General features: G+C 42.0%; 1 protein-coding gene and 1 long non-coding RNA gene across 5 annotated transcripts in view; one reads left to right on the plus strand and one right to left on the minus strand.

Annotated features, from left to right (window-relative positions):
• LOC116663145 overlaps positions 1–12490 on the minus strand; it is a 133351-nt gene extending 120861 nt beyond the window's left edge. For 2 of the 3 annotated variants that reach the window (XR_004319243.1, XR_004319242.1), the window contains exon 1: positions 11957–12485. This is a non-coding gene — a long non-coding RNA (uncharacterized LOC116663145). Of the gene's footprint in view, positions 1–11956 lie in introns of all 3 variants that reach the window. The other variant, XR_004319244.1, reaches the window with a different exon arrangement.
• TJP2 (tight junction protein 2) overlaps positions 12450–12919 on the plus strand; it is a 110761-nt gene continuing 110291 nt past the window's right edge. For both annotated transcript variants that reach the window (XM_032477789.1, XM_032477788.1), the window contains exon 1: positions 12450–12558. The gene's annotated coding sequence lies outside the window, so the exon portion shown is untranslated. The remainder of the gene's footprint in view (positions 12559–12919) is intronic.

The raw sequence follows: 12919 nt of genomic DNA on the forward strand, positions 1-12919 counted from the left end.
TTGCTTTGGGAAGTGTGGCCATTTTGATAGCGTTGATTCTTCCAATCCAAGAGCACAAGAAATCTTTCCATTTCTTTGTGTCATTTCGGGTTTCAGAGTATAGGTAACCTCCTTGTGAATTTTATTTCTAGGTATTTTGTTGTTTTTGATGTAATGGAAATAACTCTGCCAGTTATAAAATTCTGGTTCTTGAAGTGAAAAAAAAAAAAAGTAAATGAAGGACCGCAAATGGAAAAAATCCTTCTTTTTATGGGTGAGTTGTATTCCATTACATATATATATATATGTATGTGTGTGTGTATATATATATATACACACTAAATGAAAGAAGCCAGTCTGAAAAGGCTACAAACCGTAAGATTCCAACTAAATGAAATTCTGGTAAATGCACAGCTACAGAAACAATAAAAAGATCATGGTTTCCAGGGATTTGGGGAGAGGGAGGGAGGGAGGGAGGAATGAATAGATGGAGCACAAGGGATTTTTAAGGCAATGAAATTATTCTGTATGATACTACAGTGGTGGCTACATGTCATTGTGCATTTATCAAAGCCCATAGAATGTACAACATCAAAAGCGAACCCTAATATAAACTATGGACTTTGGTTGATAATAATGTGTCCATGTTGGTTCATCGATTGTACCAAATATGCCACACTGATGAGGGATGTTGAGGGTAGGGGAGTATATATGTGTGGGTAGCGAGAGCTATGTGCGAACTCTGTATTTTCTGCTCAGTTCTTTTGTGAACTTGAAATTGCTCTAAAAGAATAAAGTCTATTAAAAAAAAAAAAGAAAGGAAAAAGAAGACACTAATGAATTTATCTACAAAATAGAAACAGACTCGCAGACTTGGTAAACAATCTTCTGGTTACCAGGGAAAGGGGTTGGGAGGAGATAAATCTGGGAGTTTGAGATTTGTAAATGTTAGCCACTAGATATAAAAAAACAGATTTCTTCTGTATAGCACAGGGAACTATATTCAATATTTTGTAATAACCCTTAATGAAAAAGAATATTTAATAAATGGAGAAAAAAAAAAAGACTATGGGTCTGGAAAGGAAGGAATTACTCAGCACCACATCCTTCCACACACAGTGGATCCACTTGCAATAGGAGGTCCTTTGTTGAGTGGCATTTGGTATGTATCAGTAGGACCTGAAAACACACAAGTGCATTGCAAGTACATGTGCACCCAGTGGACATCTGCAGGCTCACCAGAAGGCAGAAACCCAATGACTGATATCCAGCTAGGCAGGTGCAGGCAAGACAACCGATATCTCCCAAGTGTGTTTGAAAGGATCTTATTACCTAAGATCCTAAGGGGGTTGTTGCCTTGGGAACCATAGGTAAGGATAATTAACTCAGCTCTTCATTTTAGTGACTATTCAGTTCTAGATACACTTTCTTGCAGACATGGCTGCCTAATAATTGCCAGCCCTATACTCAGGACATATTTCCTCTCCTGGAAGGTTAACATGGCACCTGTGGCTGCTACATCCCTGAGCGTGAGCCTGGACCATGCTCTTCAAACAGGCCACACGCTGGATGGCCTCTGGCTTCTGTCTCCTGAGTTTCCGATTAGCAAACCGGAGGCAAAACAGCCTGGACAATGTGGGTCTTAGGATGGCTTGGAAACCAGGTGAGTAGCTTTCTGTCTGTTCCTCACTGTGGGTTTTTATTAGCAAAGGAACATATAGAAATTTCTTGACAGGAGCCTTGACTCATATGAAGTCAAGAAATTAATATTTTACTTTGGACTTATTATTCATATAGGAAATCACAGCTTGATGAGGAGACAATTTAATTTTTCAACTCAAGACGTATTATTTCTTGAGCATGTATTATGGGTCACTGTGCCAGGTGTAAGCTCTATCTGAGAAAGAGTTTAGAAACTATAGAGTATGTGTGTGCAGGTAAATGTGAGTGTGGAACTTGGAATAGCCTTAGGATCCAACTTTGACTAATGCGTTGTAAGTAGAAAAGTTTACTGGAAAGCTTAGAGGCATATTCAGCTGGCGTGGGCTTTGGCCTACACTATACCCTAGATGCATGAAGGTGGAGGAAACATCTTGGACTTTTAAGGATCAAAAACAGAGGCAAAGATGGCAGAACAGAAAGAATGGAAAAAGCTTGTTCCGTGTTGTTGTTTTCTCATCCCCTCTTTAAATCTTAGAGGTACTGGACCTACTCTGGACTGTCTGCCTCCAGATATTTTGTGATGTGAAATAAAATAAAAGCCTACCTTGTTTGGCCATTGTGGTTGAGATTCTGTTACAATATCCTCTAGAGTTTTTTCTCTGCATATATAGACATAAAAATTCTAACTCAAACAACAGTCTATGACGCAGGTAATATTTTCCCTATTTTTAAAAAGGAAAACAGGTTCAGGTAGGTCCAATGAGCTACCTCCGTCACACACCTGGAAAGTGACCACACGGGGATGTATGCCCAGGTCTGTGGGACTCCAATGCCCAATGCTCTTTCTCCTGTAGTATGTGCCTCTCTCCAGAGTTCTTGGACTGGCAGAGGAGGATACTCCTCCAAGTCTCATTTTGAAAGTACACATTGTGAAGGGAGGGTATAGCTCAGTGGTAGAATGCCTATTCAGCATGCAGGGGGTCCTGGGTCCAATCCCTAGTACCTCCATCAAAAAATAAATAAATAAACCGAATTACCTTCTCCCCACAAAATAATTTTTTTAAATAGAACACAGTTACACGACTTGAAGCAACATCATTAACACTGCACTTGTTAAAAAGAAAAATGAGTTAGCTCAGCTCCTCTTGCTTTTCCTAATACTTTTCCTTTTTGCAAAATTGTTTTCAATCCCTGTTCATCTGCATGCAGAGCTGCAGTTATTCCATACTACTACTTCTTATTCTGCTTTTTTCCGCTAACAATGGTATTCCTTCAGGTTTCTGTACATCTCACAATATTTTACAGTATTTTAAATTAAAAAATACCTAATACAATCTGTACAATGATGAAGGGGGAAGAAAAATCATCTGTGTTATCACTACCCCAAATAAAACACAAAGTTTGCCTTTTTGGCTTATTTCGCTCCTATCCTTTTGCCTACGCATTTCATTTTTGCATTGGGGTAATCATAGCATGTGAATTTTGTGTACTGTCATTTACACTGAGTATTGTTAGCCCACAAGCTCCATGAAGACAAAACCATCTTCACTTTTTGTTTATCACTGCATCATTTGTGCTTAACGCAGTAAAGCTGGCTCAGTAAATATTTGTTGACTGAATAAATACTGCCTCATACTCCTCATACATATATATGTATATATATATCCACATAAAATTTCTTTTAGTGGATATGCTTTAATTTATTTAACTTTCCCCTAATTATTGGGTATTTCCATTTTGTCAATCTTTTTCTCTTATGAATAATGTGTAGATGAAAAGTTTTGTGCATATACTTTTCTCTGCATTTGTACTACTTATCTAAAGATAGCAGCCCTAGGGTAAAATCACAGGGTTAATGATTTTTTACAAGTCTTTTTGCATTTTCTGAAAACACTTTAAAAACAGCTGGAGCAGTTTGCAAAGGCAGTAGCAATGTAGCAGTGTCACCACACCCTCACCTGTGCAGGTTTTGTTATGTTTTTAAATTGTTGCTATTGACTTAAGCTGAAGAATCCCTTAATCAATTAACATTCTTACATAACCTCAGTTTAGTCTCACAGGCATCCCAAAGAAATACTTATTAAAATGTTAGCTCATTGTTTGGTCATGTCCCTAATACCCTCGCTATTACCCATAATAAGCCCACATGCAATTCAACTGTTATCTCAGCCTCTAACTTCTATGATTGACCAATGCATGTAGATACCAGTTATAATTATTACAGAACTATTATTTTATTGTCTGGAGCTTTTTAAGCATCATAGTAAGAAAGATGATTTTTACATGAGACACTGTAAGTAATCATATCCTTGTTTTTCTATTAAGTTGTTCAATGGGTTTATCTCTATCTATATTTATATATATTTCCATCTCTAACTTTCTCCCTGGAAATCCCAGCACCAGGGAAAGTATGCTTTTCATGCATATTTAAAATTAATATTCACCAGAGGCTTAACTAAAGCTAGAGTGATCTTTGGACTAACAAGTGATTAACACAAAGTACTATATCTTTATGAGCTGTTTGTCAAAGTCCAAATAACTAGCATTGCTGAGTGCCAGAACACTGGCAGCGTGCCACTTATTTGAACTGAAATTTTCTTAGAAAAACTTTCCAAAGCTTTGGCCATAGGAACAATGAATCTGGAGGTAATCCCTGACTTGAAATAGAAAGTTATAAATTGAATGACTTAAGTCCAAAGTAAAGTGGACCATGAAGGGTGTTAAAGGGGATGGAAGTAACCTTTAACCTGGTGATTGCTGAGCATGGCTCTAGTCTCTCTGCTCAACACCTGTGACTGACAGCTACACATCGCAGGGTGTTTACCTGTCCCATTTCTCTTCTGCTCAGGGAGAAGGTGGGGCTGCTGTCTGCTGTGGCCCCTGGGAGGAGGGACCTGGCACAGGAGCAACCGTGCTCTCAGGTGTGGCTAGAGATGAGGCCAGGGTGAGGAGTGTGGGAAGGAGTACTTAGCAGCCCCTTGACGTATGCAATCATGGCCTGCTTGTTTCTGGGAGCTGCAACTGGCCACATTCACTCTTCACCCAGCACCAAGGCCCCATGACCATGATCTCCCACCAAGTCCCCCTCCAGACAGACACGTTCCATCCTACTAGGATCACTGCAACTGCCAGCCAACAACACCTGGCAGATCTTCTAGTCCACCTCATGCATTCATTTTACTTTTGCTTTTAATTAAATTCAAAACAGTACCTCAAAAGTACAGGTCTGTCTTCACCATGATTCCCTCTTCCCCCTAAATCACGGCCTCTCCCACTCACTTCTCCGGTTAACCACCGTTGCCAAGATGCTGAGCAACCTTCCAGCCCTTTTCCTCTTCATTTGCATATAGATGTGCATGCATCTATTGCATAAATAGGTTCATAACATGTGTATTGTCCTGCCACTTGCCTTTTTCTTTTTTTTTTTTTTTTAAGCAATGTGTCTTGACAAACTTTGCATTTTGGTTCATTCAGATTCGTTCACTGCCTTTAACGAATGGAGAACATTCCTCTGAGTTGGTCAGCAGAAATAGCTTAAAAAGTTGTGATGTGACACTCAAATCAGACAAAGCCAAGAAAGCCATCCAGAATTCAATTCAATCCCTCTCCCTCAATTTTTATACAGGAAAAATTTCAAACTTACAAAATAGTGGAAAGACTAGGACAGTGAATACACGCATACACTCCACTAGATTCAACAATTGTTACCACTTTAATTGGCTATTATTTTAATCTCTGCTAGAGTTGTGTGGTTCTAAGTTGAGCTGTATATGAAAAAAAGCAGGATTCATTAAATCCCAAGGTCTTAAAAATTAGGGAGAAAAGACATTTACAAACTGTAAGAGCCAAGGAAATATAAAATCTCAAGTGACTGACTGGGGTAGAAGGTGCAGACTTCTGAATAGAAGAATTAGTAACCTAGGGATGTGGGTTAGAAGGCCACCTCTTCGTGAAATTATGGAGTGATTAGCATAAGCACAAATGAGGTTTAGTGCATTTCACCCAGATGCATTTCTCTGGTAGCTATGACGGCAACTTCAAATACATTTAGACAATACCCCCCAAGACACGGGATGATGCATATATTTCCTTGACGGGTAAAAAGAAGAATCACTCTTGTCTACAAATTCTGATCATACAATGGTCTGAAATTCTTTCCTCAAAGTTCACAAAGAAACGAATCATCAGTCTAGAGGATGGGCATCTTTTCATGCAAAGGAAATTTTTTATATCAAATATAGAAATGGAATATTATACAGAAATAAAATTGGATGAAATATAGCTATACTCAACAACCAGAAGAAATCTTAGAAATATAATTTGCAGTGAAAAGAGCTGGTTGCAGAAGACTACATACATTCTATTCTTATAAAGCTCAAAAACTAATGAATCCAAACAATATATTGTTTAGGAAGATGGACATGTCTTGGTAAAAAAAAAAATTATGAATGCATAATTTAGGATAGTGACTACCTTGAAATGGATGGAGAAGGGTGGGGGTTAGGACCTAGAAGCACGTCACATCATCAAAAGCACTGGTAATGTTCTGTTGATTAATAGTGGGGTTGGATTCATGTATTCACTTTATCATATGCTCCCAAGTTACTTGTATTATTTTGTATATATCAAAATTACATAATAAGATCTTGTAAGTGAAAACAGAAGCTAAACTTACAAAATAGAAAAATAGAAAGTGTAAAGTTAAACCCTAAAGAACAACTAGGGTTTGGAATTTGTAACTTTAATTAATTGAATATTCATTTTGGAACCAAAGCAAGCCTCTGAAGAGTCCATACAAAAAAACCATCCTGAAAGGCACCAAAATACATTTAGCACACTGTCCAGATGTACCATTATTTATCCAGCCATTTTTTTAGTGACACCTAATCTTAAATTTTTGCTACTCCAACACACAGGAATAAGCATTCTTAACTATACTGCCTTCAAATATGTGTGTTAAGTATTTGCAAGGAAAGGGTAGATACCTAGAAATGGAGTTGCTGGGTCAAAGAGTGAGGAGACTGAAGTTGAGATGCAGGGAAGTTAAATATAAACTCACAAAGGGGTGAGGGGTAGGGAATTGGAGGAAGGTGGTCAAAAGGTAAACTTCCAGTTACATAATCATAAGATAAAAATTATAAGCTAAATAACTATGAGGGATGTAATGTACAACATGATAACTACAGCTAACACTGCTGTATGATATACAGCAAAGTTGTTAGAAGGGTAACTACTAAGAGTTCTCATCACAGGGTTTTTTTTTTCGTTTGTTTTCCTTTTATTGTATCTGTGTGAGATAATGGATATTAGCTGAATGCATTGTGGCAATCATTTCACAGTATGTGTGAATCAAACGTCATGCTGTATGCCTTAAACTTATGCAGTGATGTATGTGAATTATTTCTGAATACAATCAGGAAAAAAATGGAAAACTCAGAATCACACAGGCAGAAGGTAGCAAAGTCAAGACTAGAAACAAGGCTTTCTGGGGCTCAATGGTGCACCAGTTGCCTGTAAAGAAAACACCTGTCTTATCAAGGCAAGTGGCCCACTTTAGACTGTGATTTGACGCCTTCCCAATCCTGTCTGTCCAGCCTGCAGGTAAAGCACAGTATTGATTTCAGAACCTCAGGACACAGAAAACAAGAGCTCCCTGTCACAAGAGGCAGAATAGGGCTTTGTCTCCCGGAAAGGCAAGATGGTTTCTACGGGACTGCCTTGGGGCCAGTGGCAGAAAGGGAACCTCTGCTGAGCTCCAAGTGAGAACCCAGAGTTCTTGCCCCGTTTTTCAGAGTACAGCCCCTGTGACCCATGGAGGTGTCTCTTTATTTCTAAGAGCAGATTTTGCAATGTTTAGTCTTCAGAGTGGAAGTATTTCTTAGTTACTGAAAATGCCCTTTTGCTGATTACATGAAATCACAGACAAAGGCATACATACAGCCTGTCCTCAGAATGAAACGAGGGGGTGGGGAAAAACAAACGCCAGCTACCAGCTGTGCCAGCCAGAGTCCTTCCTACCTGAACACATTCAAAGAAAATCCAAATTCCAAGTCTTCTTCTCTGAAATGTTCATTTCAGATACAAAAAGAAATTAAACAGATGTTTTATTTTGTATGCACATGCATACATATACATATATATAAAAGAAATATGCCACTCAAACATATGTAGTAGCAACACCAACTCGATATCGTTGATTTGATCAGTGATGCATGATTAAAATATTTAAAATTTTTTCCTAAATTTTTCCCAACTTAGGGACTATCAGGTGTCCCCAAATATCTCATCATGTTTTAGTGGTTGGTTGGTTTGAATTGGGACCCAAACAAGAAACACATGTTGTATTTCATCAATATCACTTAAGTCTTTTAATCTATAAGTTTCTTCCCCCATCACTTTTAATGCCTCGCTACTCTTTGAGGAGACTGGGTCATTTGTTTTTTTGGGTTTCTCACATTCTGGGTTTTGTTGATCATGCTCTCTAGTAGTATTAACATATTCCTCTGTTTCCGTAGTTCCTATAAACTAGTTGGATCTAGAAGCTTGATCAGATTCAGGTTTGCTCTTTTTTGGCAAGAACGTGTCATTCACAATGTTGTGTATTTCTATCAGATTGCACATAATATCTGGTGATCTTTTTTTTGTGTTATTAGTGGCCATCGAGGATCGCTGCCTTTATCCGTTATTTTATTAGGGTCTTGGAAAATGCTGATATTCAAATTTTGTCTTTCCTTATTTGCTAAAATAATTTCCTCATCAACTATTTAGTTATCCTGACACACTGCTTGTACATTTGTTAGCCTGGGTTTCCCAGGAAGCAGAGTCTTGAGACACATGCTTTATTGAAGGTACAGTCCTAGGGAAATAAGTGAGGAGTGGGAAAGCTGAAAGAGCCAATTCATGGGCGCCTCACCCAGCAAGGTTACAGCTTCAAGCACCTGACTGGTTGATTCTCTGGGACTTGATTTCTAAGAAGACATATAGACTGAGTCTCGCTCAATACAAACTGAGTCCCAGGATAGTTCATCCTGGGGCAAGAAGAAATCTTTATCAGTTTCTATCCTCTACTGGTCAAAGGTTAGACCATGAAACATTAACTCATCCACTCTTCAGGGTGGTATATGCATAGGCACCTAGATAGTTTCCATAAATCCCCAAACTGACATTAACAAAGCAGCACTAGGGTAGGAGGTAGGAGATGATGTTATTTTGGGTTGTTTCTGCATGAAGCTGGACAGAGCCCACCTAGAACTTGTTGCTGCAGCAGTGGCCTGAATAAGAGACAAGTGAGGCAAAGAAGATCTGAAGTGGTACAGAAGAGGCAGGTAAAACGTATAATTCTTTCTCTTGTAATTTACCAGCTTTCAAAATAGTGAATTAGTTCTATTGCAACAGAAACGTTAACCAATTGTGTTTTTTTAAGTATCATTATGATTCATGGATATGTACATATCTGATATGTCTCAATTCATTGCAGTTATTTTTCTTACTGATGCTCAAATTTAGCCCACTTTGGTCAGTGGGTGCTTCTACATACAAGTTGGCTCCCAATTTCATTTCGTGTGAACCTTTAGTTTTTGACAGCTTCCTTATTTTCTGAATTGACAAGTTCTTATTTTGGATACTTCTTGCCCCTAACCTAAAATCAATCACTTTTTCAAGTAGGAATAATTCCTTTTAGGGAAAAATGGTAGAGACCACAACCTCGGATCTAAGAGTACTTATTCCTACCACGTTGGTCACTGTTTGGTGGACATTTTGAGTAAATAGACTTGGAATTTTTTTTTTTAAAGAAAAATATATTGTGAATTCTAAATAATTCCCATTCCAATTTAATATTGCTTAACTCTTACGTTGATCGCTTTTAAACTGAAAAATATTGATTAAGAATATTAACATAAATTACTTACTACTAATATTATGATTACTGAGAAGTAGTTTATAGGTTTTTGTTTTTAACATTCTCTTTATCCTCAGGGTATATTCCTAAGGGATGCAGAGTCAAAGAAGTGTGCTTTAAAGTCACCTGACAAAATTCCCCTATACATGGTTAAGCCACCAACTTGATACCGACATTCATTTGCTGCATTTTGCTTTTGCTTTTTAAATTTCTGATTTAATTTTTTCATAATTATGTAAAATTTACATCATTCCAAAGTCAAATACACAAAGTAAGACAGAGAAGTCTAGTTTCTACACTCATACTTTTCATCTTGTTCCATCTCTCTCCAATAGGTAACCATTTTATTTAGTAATTTATTTTTCCATTAAAAAATAAGCAAATGTATTATGTATTCCTGCTTTCTTAGATAAAGAGTAAGATACCATATACACCTTTATTTATCTTGCTAACACTTTATGCTTCAGACAAACTACTGTTCATCTTTTAAAAAAGGATACTGTCCTCTAGGTTCAGTCTACCCACTTCTTGGAATAACTTCTTGATAAGTACCCCCAGAAGTCTAAACTAAATGAACTTGAGTTTTATTCATTCCACCACTTCTGGCAAAGGTTTGTGCAGGGAGGAGAGGAGGGCTTGGCAATCATACGCAAAGCTATCTTGAATGAATAAGGGAGTGACCTTCCCAGGATTTTTTGGGGGGAGGGATACACATAACATAAAATTGATCATTTTAACTATTTTTAAGCATGCAATTCAGTGGCATTAAGTACACTCACATTGTTGTGCAACCAACAGCTTTATCCATCTCTACAACTTTTTCATCATCCCAGATCGACACTCTGCACCCATTAAACAAACAGTAAGTCCTCATAACCTTCCCAGAATTTTAAACAGGACTAAATGGAAGGAACACCTGCTTGCCAGTTGCAGACTGAGGTACTAGGACGATTCTGCCTTTCCAGCTGAGCAAGGATCCCCGTTGTGACTAAGCCGGCTCTCGGGTCAACGCTCCCGCCCTCACCTATTGTCCCAGCGGGAAGAACCGGTATTTCCGGATTGGAGTCTCAGACCCTGTGATCCCCGGCTAAGGGTGAGGTTGGTGGAGGAGGGGAACGGAAGCTGATCATAAAAGTTAACTTTCCACCAAAATAATTAACCTGCTTTCCTATCCCACCCCCACAAAAACAAAGACCCCCAACACCAATCAGACACCCTCAACGGCCCACAACCATCCTCCCATTGTCTTTGAAAGGGTAACCAATCTGACCCCTTCCTTGCCCACCTCCCTGGAGAGGATCGACAAGCCGACCTGGGCGCGAATAAAGAAAGCAGCACAGCAAATTCCGCTCGCCCTTGGGCGAGAAGAACGCTCAGCGGCAGTTTTGTAGAGAAGGAAGGAGGCAGGGGAGCCGGCGCGCGGGCTCAAGTGACAAGGCGGTCCCTGCGGCCGCAGCCCTTGCCCCACCGCTGGGTGGCGTGTGTGAGCCCCACTAGGTCCTTCCCGATACCCCCAAAGTAGCGCCGCAATAAGCTCCGTTTCTCTAGCGGGGTTCGCGCGCGCTTAGCACTCTCGGGGGCTCAAAGGAGGTAGGCGACAGCTGCTGCCCACTCTCGTCCCCTCCAGGCCGCAGCTCTCTGGCTCACTGCCGCCCCAATCCCCCTGCCCACATCCTCGGTTTTTTTTTTTTTTTTTTTCTTTCTCCCAAACCCCAAACAGGAAATAGCTTGAGTCACAATAATACACAGGAGCAGCGGCCGAGGCCACTCGCCCCCGCCCATTCCCGGGGCCGCCTCCAGCACTCCAGCTCCGTGAGGCGCCGCCGGCGACGCGCTCCAGGAGCGCGGGGGACACCCACCCAGCAACCCGCGCCGGGTCAGAGGCACCCAAGCGCCCGCCAGAGCCGTCCTCGCCCTGCGCCCGACTCCGCCGACTGCGGCCGCCACCGGCCTCCAGGCGAGTACCCTCCTCCCTCTCCCTCCCGGCCACCAGGCGCCCGCGGGCGTCCGGGGCGCTGCCCGCCGCGAGGCTGGAGAAGAGCCGCCCCAGGCACAGCAGCCGCGCTCGGGCGGCGCCGGGACACCTTCCTCAGGTCGCGACTTTGGCGGGGGAGGGCTTTGCGGGGTGTGGCTCGACGCTTTGCTCCCTGAATCCGTCGTTGGGGCGGAGGTGGGGGGCAGCGCGAGGAAATTCGAGTTGATGCCTCCCCACCACCCCGTGGATTTGGGGCGTACTTTATTGGGCAGTGATTCTTTTTTTTCCTTTCTGGGGATGCTTAACTGACGCTTACCTCCCCATCCCCTCAGGGGATAACAGCGCGTCACAGGGTTTCCCTTGGGGAAGCGTCTGGAAGTGAGTGCGAGCGCGCTAGTGGGGCAGCTACAGGTGTCTGAGAGCCACTTTCTTTTTCCTACCTGGCCTGGAACCTTCTCCCTCCAGGGGTGGGAACTGTTTCACTTTCTGCTGAGCTTCTCTTTAACCAGATTAAAAGGGCCTCTGAGTTTCTGTTGGCGCCGTCAGCGCTCGCAGTGTCTGGAGCGGACAGGAGCTGGCGTCTTGGATTTGCGCGGCCGAGGAGGGCTCTGGGTAATTAAGAGTGCGTGGGGGCTGCGTGAGCTGCTTCCCGCGGGACCTCGGCCCGGGAGCCTGAGAACTCCGCTCACCTGGGCGCGCGGACGAGCCTGCAGGTGCTCGTCCGCGCGCGCAGCCCGAGAGCGGGGGTCTGTGTTCTCAGCGCGGCGACGTTCCAGAACTTTTTTTTTTCCTCCCCACTTTCGGACCCATTTGTAAGGAGGGGCCGAGCTTGTTAACGTGCTGGGCGTTGTCAGTCTTCGCGGGCTGCATCGCAAGGTTCTTCTGTAGGGAACTCAGTCAAAACTGAGTTGGACATCTTTCTGTTGGATAAAGGCCACTGAATTCCAGGCATTCTTCGAGCTTGAGAAGAGTATTTTCAAGACTATTTTGAAGTCTGCATGAGGGTTTTCTGCGAAACTGGCTCTCTGTTAACTATCCTTAGGTGGGTGGCTGTTTCCGCGTCCCGGAGGTGGGTGGGAACACTTGGGAGGCCCCCTTTCAGCCGGGCCTGCTAGTCCAAGTTGCTCAACGCATGTTTACAAACGGTGGATGGCAGCTAAGTCCTTAGCCAATTCTCTTGAAAGGTGTGATCAGCCCTCTGTGTTTCCTGGTGAGGAGACCGTGGTTCTAGAGGCTTCTTAGGTTGACAGGGTAACTGTCTTTGAAGCGCTCTGGAGCCTTGCTGCTTCGAGTAAAACCCACGGACCAGCAACAGCGGCTTCACCTGGGGCCTGTTAAATATACAGGCTCTCAGGGCCCAGGCAAACCTGCTGAACCAAGAACCCCAGGGGGGGTCTTTGCAG

The sequence above is a fragment of the Camelus ferus genome, chromosome 4 (assembly GCF_009834535.1).
Source record: "Camelus ferus isolate YT-003-E chromosome 4, BCGSAC_Cfer_1.0, whole genome shotgun sequence".
NCBI classification, from domain to species: domain Eukaryota; kingdom Metazoa; phylum Chordata; class Mammalia; order Artiodactyla; family Camelidae; genus Camelus; species Camelus ferus.